Source organism: Misgurnus anguillicaudatus, chromosome 19 (genome assembly GCF_027580225.2).
Source record: "Misgurnus anguillicaudatus chromosome 19, ASM2758022v2, whole genome shotgun sequence".
Lineage (NCBI taxonomy): Eukaryota > Metazoa > Chordata > Actinopteri > Cypriniformes > Cobitidae > Misgurnus > Misgurnus anguillicaudatus.
Genome location: NC_073355.2, coordinates 13,365,539 through 13,377,203, shown reverse-complemented (window position 1 = coordinate 13,377,203; position 11,665 = coordinate 13,365,539).

The following is an 11,665-nucleotide window of genomic DNA, read 5'->3' as shown; positions in this document are numbered from 1 at the left end:
GCGTGCAGGCTCTTGGTTGGCAAGCATGACGTGTGCAGGCTCTTGGTTGGCAGGCATGACGTGGGCAGGGTCTTGGTGGGCAGGCATGATGTGAGCGCAGGCTCTTGGTTGGCAGGCATGACGTGGGCAGGGTCTTGGTTGGCAGGCATGACGTGAGCAGGCTCTTGGTTGGCAGGGATGACGTTAGCAGGCTCTTGGTTGACAGGCATGACATGGGCAGGGTCTTGGTTGGCAGGCATGATGTGAGCGCAGGCTCTTGGTTGGCAGGCATGACGTGAGCAGGCTCTTGGTTGCCAGGGATGATGTTAGCAGGCTCTTGGTTGGCGGGGATGACGTTAGCAGGCTCTTGGTTGGCAGGCATGACGTGGGCAGGGTCTTGGTTGGCAGGCATGACGTGAGCAGGCTCTTGGTTGGCAAGGATGACGTGAGCAGGCTCTTGGTTGGCAGGCATGAGCTGAGCAGGCTCTTGGTTGGCAAGCATGACTTGAGCAAGACTCTTGGTTGGCAGGCGTGAAGTGAGCAGGCTCTTGGTTGGCACGCATGACGTGTGCAGGCTCTTGGTTGGCAGGCTCTTGGTTGGCAGGCATGACGTGGGCAGGCTCTTGTTTGGCAGGCATAACGTGAGCAGGCTCGTGGTTGATAGGCATGACGTGAGCAGGCTCTTGGTTTGCAGGAATGAGGTGAGCAGGCTCTTGGTTGGCAGGCATGAGGTGAGCACGCGCTTGGTCTTGGTTGGCAGGCATGACGTGAGCAGGCTCTTGGTTGGCAGGCATGACGGGTGCAGGCTCTTGGTTGGCAGGCGTGAAGTGCGCAGGCTCTTGGTTGGCAGGCATGACATGAGCAGGCTCTTGGTTGGCACGCATGACGTGTGCAGGCTCTTGGTTGGCAGGCTCTTGGTTGGCAGGCATGACGTGGGCAGGCTCTTGTTTGGCAGGCATGACGTGAGCAGGCTCGTGGTTGACAGGCATGACGTGAGCAGGCTCTTGGTTTGCAGGAATGAGGTGAGCAGGTTCTTGGTTGGCAGGCATGAGGTGAGCAGGTTCTTGGTTGGCAGGCATGAGGTGAGCAAGCTCTTGGTCTTGGTTGGCAGGCATGACGTGAGCAGGCTCGTGGTTGACAGTCATGACATGAGCAGGCTCTTGGTTTGCAGGAATGAGGTGAGAAGGCTCTTGGTTGGCAGGCATGACGTGATCAGGCTCTTGGTTGGCAGGGACTTTTTTCCACTTACCTTTTTCACTTATTTTTTTACCTTTTTTACTTTCACTCACCTTTTTTTACTTACCCTTTTTTCACTTACCTTTTTTACCAACCAAGAGCTTGCTCACATCATGCCTGCCAACCAAGAGCCTTTTTCACTTACCTTTTTTTCACTTACCTTTTTCCACTTACCTCAGACCTTTTATTACCTTCACTCACGTCACACCTTTTTTTACCTTCACTTACCTCACACCTTTTTGTTTGTTTTGTTACCTTCACTTACCTTGCACCTTTTTGTTTGTTTTGTTACCTTCACTTACGTCGCACCTTTACGTTTGTTTTGTTACCTTCACTTACCTTGCACCTTTTTGTTTGTTTTGTTACCTTCACTTACGTCACACCTTTTTGTTTGTTTTGTTACCTTCACTTACCTCGCACCTTTTTGTTTGTTTTGTTTTTGTTTGATTTGTTACCTTCACTTACCTTGCACCTTTTTGTTTGTTTTGTTACCTTCACTTACCTCGCGCCTTTTTGTTTGTTTTGTTTTTGTTTGTTTTGTTACCTTCACTTACTTCGCACCTTTTTGTTTGTTTTGTTACCTTTACTTGCCTCGCACCTTTTTGTTTGCTTTGTTTTTCTTTGTTTTGTTACCTTCACTTACCTCGCACCTTTTTGTTTGTTTGGTTCTTGTTTGTTTTGTTACCTCCACTTACCTCGCACCTTTTTGTTTGTTTTGTTTTTGTTTGTTTTGTTACCTTCACTTACGTCGCACCTTTTTGTTTGTTTTGTTTTTGTTTGTTTTGTTACCTTCACTTACCTCGCACTTTTTTGTTTGTTTTGTTTTTGTTTGTTTTTTTACCTTCACTTACCTCGCACCTTTTTGTTTGTTTTGTTACCTTCACTTACCTTGCACCATTTTCTTTGTTTTGTTACCTTCACTTACCTCGCACCATTTTGTTTGTTTTTTATACCTTCTCTTACCTCGCACCTTTTTGTTTGTTTTGTTTTTGTTTGTTTTATCTTCTCTTACCTCGCACCTTTTTGTTTGTTTTGTTTTTGTTTGTTTTGTTTGCCTTCAATTACTTCGCACCTTTTTGTTTGTTTTGTTTTTGTTTATTTTGTTACCTTCACTTACCTCGCACCTTTTTGTTTGTTTTGTTACCTTCACTTACCTTGCACCATTTTGTTTGTTTTGTTACCTTCACTTACCTCGCACCATTTTGTTTGTTTTTTATACCTTCACTTACCTCGCACTTTTTTTTTTTTTTTTTTTTAGTTACCTTCACCTACCTCACACCTTTTTGTTTGTTTTATTTTTGTTTGTTTTATTAACTTCAATTACCTCGCACCATTTTGTTTGTTTTTTATACCTTCACTTACCTCGCACCTTTTTGTTTGTTTTGTTTTTGTTTGTTTGTTTAGTTACCTTCACTTACCTCGCACCTTTTTGTTTGTTTAGTCACCTTCACTTACCTCGCATAATTTTGTTTTTTTATACCTTCACTTACCTCGCACCTTTTTCTTTGTTTTGTTACCTTCACTTACCTCACACCTTTTGGTTTGTTTTGTTTGTTTAGTTACCTTCACTTACCTCAGACCTTTTTGTTTGTTTTGTTACCTTCACTTACCTCGCACCTTTTTGTTTGTTTTGTTTGTTTTGTTACCTTCACTTACCTCGCACCTTTTTGTTTGTTTTTGTTTGTTACCTTCACTTACCTCGCACCATTTTGTTTTTTTTACCTTCACTTACCTTGCACCTTTTTGTTTGTTTTGTTACCTTCACTTACCTCGCCCCTTTTTGTTTGTTTTGTTTTTGTTTGTTTTGTTACCTTCACTTACCTTGCACCATTTTGTTTGTTTCTCATACCTTCACTTACCTCGCACCTTTTTTGTTTTGTTACCTTCACTTACCTCGCACCTTTTTGTTTGTTTTGTTCTTGTTTGTTTTGTTACCTTCACTTACCTCGCACCGTTTTGTTTGTTTAGTTACCTTAACTTACCTCGCATAATTTTGTTTGTTTTGTTACCTTCACTTACCTCGCAACATTTTGTTTGTTTTTTATACCTTCACTTACCTCGCACCTTTTTGTTTGTTTTGTTACCTTCACTTACCTCGCAACATTTTGTTTGTTTTTTATACCTTCACTTACCTCGCATCTTTTTGTTTGTTTTGTTTTTGTTTGTTTAGTTACCTTCACTTACCTTGCACCTTTTTGTTTGTTTTGTTTTGTGTTTGTTTTGTTACCTTCACTTACCTTGCACCTTTTTGTTTGTTTTGTTTTTGTTTGTTTTGTTACCTTCACTTACCTTGCACCTTTTTGTTTGTTTAGTTTTTGTTTGTTTTGTTACCTTCACTTACCTCGCACCTTTTTGTTTGTTTTGTTACCTTCACTTACCTCGCACCTTTTTGTTTGTTTTGTTTTTGTTTGTTTTGTTACGTTCACTTACCTCGCACCTTTTTGTTTGTTTTGTTACCTTCACTTACCTCGCACCTTTTTGTTTGTTTTCTTACCTTCACTTACCTCGCACCTTTTTGTTTGTTTTGTTTTTGTTTGTTTTGTTACCTTCACTTACCTCGCACCTTTTTGTTTGGTTTTTTTTACCTTCACTTACCTTGCACCTTTTTGTTTGTTTTTTATACCTTCACTTACCTCGCACCTTTTTTGTTTGTTTTGTTTTTGTTTGTTTTGTTACCTTCACTTACCTCGCACCTTTTTGTTTGTTTTGTTTTTGTTTGTTTAGTTACCTTCACTTACCTTGCACCTTTTTGTTTGTTTTTATACCTTCACTTACCTCGCACCTTTTTGTTTGTTTTGTTTTTGTTTGTTTGTTTAGTTACCTTCACTTACCTCGCACCTTTTTGTTTGTTTTGTTTTTGTTTGTTTTGTTACCTTCAATTACCTCGCACCATTTTGTTTGTTTTTTATACCTTCACTTACCTCGCACCTTTTTGTTTGTTTTGTTTTTGTTTGTTTGTTTAGTTACCTTCACTTACCTCACACCTTTTTGTTTGTTTAGTTACCTTCACTTACCTCGCATCATTTTTTTATACCTTCACTTACCTCGCACCTTTTTCTTTGTTTTGTTACCTTCACTTACCTCGCACCTTTTGGTTTGTTTTGTTTGTTTAGATACCTTCACTTACCTCGCACCTTTTTGTTTGTTTTGTTACCTTCACTTACCTCGCACCTTTTTGTTGGTTTTGTTTTTGTTGGTTTTGTTACCTTCACTTACCTCGCACCTTTTTGTTTGTTTAGATACCTTCACTTACCTCGCACCATTTTGTTTGTTTTTTATACCTTCACTTACCTCGCACCTTTTTGTTTGTTTTGTTTGTTTTGTTACCTTCACTTACCTCGCACCTTTTTGTTTGTTTAGTTACCTTCACTTACCTTGCACCATTTTGTTTGTTTTTTATACCTTCACTAACCTTGCACCTTTTTGTTTGTTTTGTTTTTGTTTGTTTTGTTACCTTCACTTACCTCGCACCTTTTTGTTTGTTTTGTTTTTGTTTGATTTGTTACCTTCACTTACCTCGCACCTTTTTGTTTGTTTAGTTACCTTCACTTACCTCGCACCTTTTTGTTTGTTTTGTTTTTGTTTGTTTTGATACCTTCACTTACCTCGCACCTTTTTGTTTGTTTTGTTACCTTCACTTACCTCGCACCTTTTTGTTTGTTTTGTTTTTGTTTGTTTTGTTACCTTCAATTACCTCGCACCATTTTGTTTGTTTTTTATACCTTCACTTACCTCGCACCTTTTGTTTGTTTAGTTACCTTCACTTACCTTGCACCATTTTGTTTGTTTTTTATACCTTCACTAACCTTGCACCTTTTTGTTTGTTTTGTTTTTGTTTGTTTTGTTACCTTCACTTACCTCGCACCTTTTTGTTTGTTTTGTTTTTGTTTGTTTTGTTACCTTCAATTACCTCGCACCATTTTGTTTGTTTTTATACCTTCACTTACCTCGCACCTTTTTGTTTGTTTAGTTACCTTCACTTACCTTGCACCATTTTGTTTGTTTTTTATACCTTCACTTACCTTGCACCTTTTTGTTTGTTTTGTTTGTTTTGTTACCTTCACTAACCTCGCACCTTTTTGTTTGTTTAGTTACCTTCACTTACCTTGCACCTTTTTGTTTGTTTTGTTTTTGTTTGTTTTGTTACCTTCATTTACCTCGCACCATTTTGTTTGTTTTTTATACCTTCACTTACCTTGCACCTTTTTGTTTGTTTTGTTTTTGTTTGTTTAGTTACCTTCACTTACCTTGCACCTTTTTGTTTGTTTTGTTTTTGTTTGTTTGGTTACCTTCACTTACCTCGCACCTTTTTGTTTGTTTAGTTACCTTCACTTACCTCGCACCTCTTTGTTTGTTTTTTATACCTTCACTTACCTCGCACCTTTTTGTTAGTTTTGTTTTTGTTTGTTTTGCCCACCTTCACTTACCTTGCACCATTTTGTTTGTTTTTCATACCTTCACTTACCTTGCACCTTTTTGTTTGTTTTGTTTTTGTTTGTTTAGTTACCTTCACTTACCTTGCACCTTTTTGTTTGTTTTGTTTTGTGTTTGTTTTGTTACCTTCACTTACCTTGTACCTTTTTGTTTGTTTTGTTTTTGTCTGTTTAGTTACCTTCACTTACCTTGCACCTTTTTGTTTGTTTTGTTTTTGTTTGTTTTGTTACCTTCACTTACCTTGCACCTTTTTGTTTGTTTTGTTTTTGTTTGTTTAGTTACCTTCACTTACCTCGCACCTTTTTGTTTGTTTTGTTTTGTGTTTGTTTTGTTACCTTCACTTACCTCGTACCTTTTTGTTTGTTTTGTTTTTGTTTGTTTTGTTACCTTCACTTACCTCGCACCTTTTTGTTTGTTTAGTTACCTTCACTTACCTTGCACCTTTTTGTTTGTTTTGTTTTTGTTTGTTTTGTTACCTTCACTTACCTTGCACCTTTTTGTTTGTTTTGTTTTTGTTTGTTTGGTTACCTTCACTTACCTCGCACCTTTTTGTTTGTTTAGTTACCTTCACTTACCTCGCATCATTTTGTTTGTTTTTTATACCTTCACTTACCTCGCACCTTTTTGTTTGTTTTGTTTTTGTTTGTTTTGTTACCTTCACTTACCTCGCACCATTTTGTTTGTTTTTTATACCTTCACTTACCTTGCACCTTTTTGTTTGTTTTGTTTTTGTTTGTTTAGTTACCTTCACTTACCTTGCACCTTTTTGTTTGTTTTGTTTTGTGTTTGTTTTGTTACCTTCACTTACCTTGTACCTTTTTGTTTGTTTTGTTTTTGTCTGTTTAGTTACCTTCACTTACCTTGCACCTTTTTGTTTGTTTTGTTTTTGTTTGTTTTGTTACCTTCACTTACCTTGCACCTTTTTGTTTGTTTTGTTTTTGTTTGTTTACTTACCTTCTCTTACCTCGCAACTTTTTGTTTGTTTTGTTTGTTTTGTTACCTTCACTTACCTTGTACCTTTTTGTTTGTTTTGTTACCTTCACTTACCTTGCACCATTTTGTTTGTTTTGTTTTTGTTTGTTTTGTTACCTTCACTTACCTTGCACCTTTTGTTTTTTTTTTTGTTTTTGTTTGTTTAGTTACCTTCACTTACCTCGCACCTTTTTGTTTGTTTTGTTTTGTGTTTGTTTTGTTACCTTCACTTACCTCGTACCTTTTTGTTTGTTTTGTTTTTGTTTGTTTTGTTACCTTCACTTACCTCGCACCTTTTTGTTTGTTTTGTTACCTTCACTTACCTCGCATCATTTTGTTTGTTTTTTATACCTTCACTTACCTTGCACCTTTTTGTTTGTTTTGTTTTTGTTTGTTTTGTTACCTTCACTTACCTCGTACCTTTTTGTTTATTTTGTTTTTGTTTGTTTTGTTACCTTCACTTAACTCGCACCTTTTTTTACCTTCACTTACCTTGCATCTTTTTTACCTTCACTTACCTCGCACCTTTTTTTACCTTCACTTACCTCGCACCTTTTTTTACCTTCACTTACCTCGCACCTTTTTTACCTTCACTTACCTCTCACCTTTTTTTACCTTCACTTACCTCGCACCTTTTTTACCTTCACTTACCTCGCACCTTTTTTACCTTCATGCCTGCTCTGGCTTGGCAGGCATGAGGTGAGCAGGCTCTGGTTTGCAGGCATGACGTGAGCAGGCTCTGGCTTGGCAAAGCAGCCACTGGACAGGCTCTGGCAGGCACAGGCCCAGGCTTTGCAGACATTGAGCAGGCTCTGGCTTGGCATGCACTGAGCAGGCTCTGGCTTGGCAGGCACTGAGCAGGCTCTGGCTTGGCAGGCATTGGGAAGGCTCTGGCTTGGTAGGCACTGAGATGGTACTGGCTTGATAAGCACTGAGCAGACTCTGGCTTAGCAGGCACTGAGCAGGCCCTGGCTCTGGCAGCATGGCAGGGACTGAGCAGGCTCTGGCTTGGCAGGCACTGAGCAGGTTCTGGCATGGCAGGCACAGAGCAGGTTTTAGCTTGTCAGGCACTGAGCAGGCTCAGGCTTGGCAGGCACAGAGCAGGCTCTGACATGGTGGGCACAGAGCAGGCTCTGTCTTGGCAGGCACTGAGCAGGCTGTGGCTTGCCAGGCACTGAACAGGGTCTGGATTGGCCGGCACCGAGCTGGCTCTGGCCTGGCAGGCGTGACGTGAGCAGGCTCTGGCTTGGCAGGCATGAGGTGAGCAGGCTCTGGTTTGCAGGCATGACGTGCGCAGGCTCTGGATTTGCAGGCAGGATGTGAGCAGGCTCTGGATTTGCAGGCATGACCTGAGCAGGCTCTGGATTTGCAGGCACGACGTGAGCAGGCTCTGGATTTGCAGGCATGACCTGAGAAGGCTCTGGATTTGCAGGCACGACGTGAGCAGGCTCTGGATTTGCAGGCATGATGTGAGCTGGCTCTGGATTTGCAGGCATGATGTGAGCAGGCTCTGGATTTGCAGGCACGACGTGAGCAGGCTCTGGATTTGCAGGCATGACCTGAGAAGGCTCTGGATTTGCAGGCACGACGTGAGCAGGCTTTGGATTTGCAGGCATGACGTGAGCAGGCTCTGGATTTGCAGGCATGACGTGAGCAGGCTCTGGATTTGCAGGCATGACGTGCGCAGGCTCTGGATTTGCAGGGATGACGTGAGCAGGCTCTGGATTTGCAGGCATGACGTGAGCAGGCTCTGGATTTGCAGGCATGACGTGCGCAGGCTCTGGATTTGCAGGCATGACGTGAGCAGGCTCTGGATTTGCAGGCACCTTTTTGTTTGTTTAGTTACCTTCACTTACCTCGCACCATTTTGTTTGTTTTTTATACCTTCACTTACCTTGCACCTTTTTGTTTGTTTTGTTTTTGTTTGTTTTGTTACCTTCACTTACCTCGTACCTTTTTGTTTGTTTTGTTTTTGTTTGTTTTGTTACCTTCACTTACCTCGCACCATTTTGTTTGTTTTTATACCTTCACTTACCTCGCACCTTTTTGTTTGTTTTGTTTTTGTTTGTTTGTTTAGTTACCTTCACTTACCTCGCACCTTTTTGTTTGTTTTGTTTTTGTTTGTTTTGTTACCTTCAATTACCTCGCACCATTTTGTTTGTTTTTTATACCTTCACTTACCTTGCACCTTTTTGTTTGTTTTGTTTTTGTTTGTTTGTTTAGTTACCTTCACTTACCTCGCACCTTTTTGTTTGTTTAGTTACCTTCACTTACCTCGCATCATTTTTTTTATACCTTCACTTACCTCGCACCTTTTTCTTTGTTTTGTTACCTTCACTTACCTCGCACCTTTTTGTTTGTTTAGTTACCTTCACTTACCTCGCACCTTTTTGTTTGTTTTGTTTTTGTTTGTTTTGATACCTTCACTTACCTCGCACCTTTTTGTTTGTTTTGTTACCTTCATTTACCTCGCACCATTTTGTTTGTTTTTTATACCTTCACTTACCTTGCACCTTTTTGTTTGTTTTGTTTTTGTTTGTTTAGTTACCTTCACTTACCTTGCACCTTTTTGTTTGTTTTGTTTTTGTTTGTTTGGTTACCTTCACTTACCTCGCACCTTTTTGTTTGTTTAGTTACCTTCACTTACCTCGCATCATTTTGTTTGTTTTTTTTACCTTTAATTACCTCGTACCTTTTTGTTTGTTTTGTTTTTGTTTGTTTTGTTACCTTCACTTACCTCGCACCATTTTGTTTGTTTTTATACCTTCACTTACCTTGCACCTTTTTGTTTGTTTTGTTTTTGTTTGTTTAGTTACCTTCACTTACCTTGCACCTTTTTGTTTGTTTTGTTTTGTGTTTGTTTTGTTACCTTCACTTACCTTGTACCTTTTTGTTTGTTTTGTTTTTGTCTGTTTAGTTACCTTCACTTACCTTGCACCTTTTTGTTTGTTTTGTTTTTGTTTGTTTTGTTACCTTCACTTACCTTGCACCTTTTTGTTTGTTTTGTTTTTGTTTGTTTAGTTACCTTCACTTACCTCGCACCTTTTTGTTTGTTTTGTTTTGTGTTTGTTTTGTTACCTTCACTTACCTCGTACCTTTTTGTTTGTTTTGTTTTTGTTTGTTTTGTTACCTTCACTTACCTCGCACCTTTTTGTTTGTTTAGTTACCTTCACTTACCTTGCACCTTTTTGTTTGTTTTGTTTTTGTTTGTTTTGTTACCTTCACTTACCTTGCACCTTTTTGTTTGTTTTGTTTTTGTTTGTTTAGTTACCTTCACTTACCTCGCACCTTTTTGTTTGTTTTGTTTTGTGTTTGTTTTGTTACCTTCACTTACCTCGTACCTTTTTGTTTGTTTTGTTTTTGTTTGTTTTGTTACCTTCACTTACCTCGCACCTTTTTGTTTGTTTAGTTACCTTCACTTACCTCGCACCATTTTGTTTGTTTTTTATACCTTCACTTACCCTGCATTTTTTTGTTTGTTTTGTTTTTGTTTGTTTTGTTACCTTCACTTACCTCGTACCTTTTTGTTTATTTTGTTTTTGTTTGTTTTGTTACCTTCACTTAACTCGCACCTTTTTTTACCTTCACTTACCTTGCATCTTTTTTACCTTCACTTACCTCGCACCTTTTTTTACCTTCACTTACCTCGCACCTTTTTTTACCTTCACTTACCTCGCACCTTTTTTACCTTCACTTACCTCTCACCTTTTTTTACCTTCACTTACCTCGCACCTTTTTTACCTTCACTTACCTCGCACCTTTTTTTACCTTCACTTACCTCGCACCTTTTTTACCTTCACTTACCTCGCACCTTTTTTTACCTTCAATTACCTCGCAGGTTTTTTACCTTCACTTACCTCGCACCTTTTTTACCTTCACTTACCTCGCACCTTTTTTTACCTTCATGCCTGCTCTGGCTTGGCAGGTATGAGGTGAGCAGGCTCTGGTTTGCAGGCATGACGTGAGCAGGCTCTGGCTTGGCAAAGCAGCCACTGGACAGGCTCTGGCAGGCACAGGCCCAGGCTTTGCAGACATTGAGCAGGCTCTGGCTTGGCATGCCCTGAGCAGGCTCTGGCTTGGCAGGCACTGAGCAGGCTTTGGCTTGGCAGGCATTGGGAAGGCTCTGGCTTGGTAGGCACTGAGATGGTACTGGCTTGATAAGCACTGAGCAGACTCTGGCTTAGCAGGCACTGAGCAGGCCCTGGCTCTGGCAGCATGGCAGGGACTGAGCAGGCTCTGGCTTGGCAGGCACTGAGCAGGTTCTGGCATGGCAGGCACAGAGCAGGTTTTAGCTTGTCAGGCACTGAGCAGGCTCAGGCTTGGCAGGCACAGAGCAGGCTCTGACATGGTGGGCACAGAGCAGGCTCTGTCTTGGCAGGCACTGAGCAGGCTGTGGCTTGCCAGGCACTGAACAGGGTCTGGATTGGCCGGCACCGAGCTGGCTCTGGCCTGGCAGGCGTGACGTGAGCAGGCTCTGGCTTGGCAGGCATGAGGTGAGCAGGCTCTGGTTTGCAGGCATGACGTGCGCAGGCTCTGGATTTGCAGGCATGACCTGAGAAGGCTCTGGATTTGCAGGCATGATGTGAGCTGGCTCTGGATTTGCAGGCACGACGTGAGCAGGCTCTGGATTTGCAGGCATGACCTGAGAAGGCTCTGGATTTGCAGGCACGACGTGAGCAGGCTCTGGATTTGCAGGCATGATGTGAGCTGGCTCTGGATTTGCAGGCATGATGTGAGCGGGCTCTGGATTTGCAGGCATGACGTGAGCAGGCTCTGGATTTGCAGGCATGACCTGAGAAGGCTCTGGATTTGCAGGCATAATGTGAGCTGGCTCTGGATTTGCAGGCATGACGTGAGCAGGCTCTGGATTTGCAGGCATGACGTGCGCAGGCTCTGGATTTGCAGGCATGACGTGAGCAGGCTCTGGATTTGCAGGCATGACGTGAGCAGGCTCTGGATTTGCAGGCATGACGTGCGCAGGCTCTGGATTTGCAGGCATGACGTGAGCAGGCTCTGGATTTGCAGGCATGACGTGAGCAGGCTC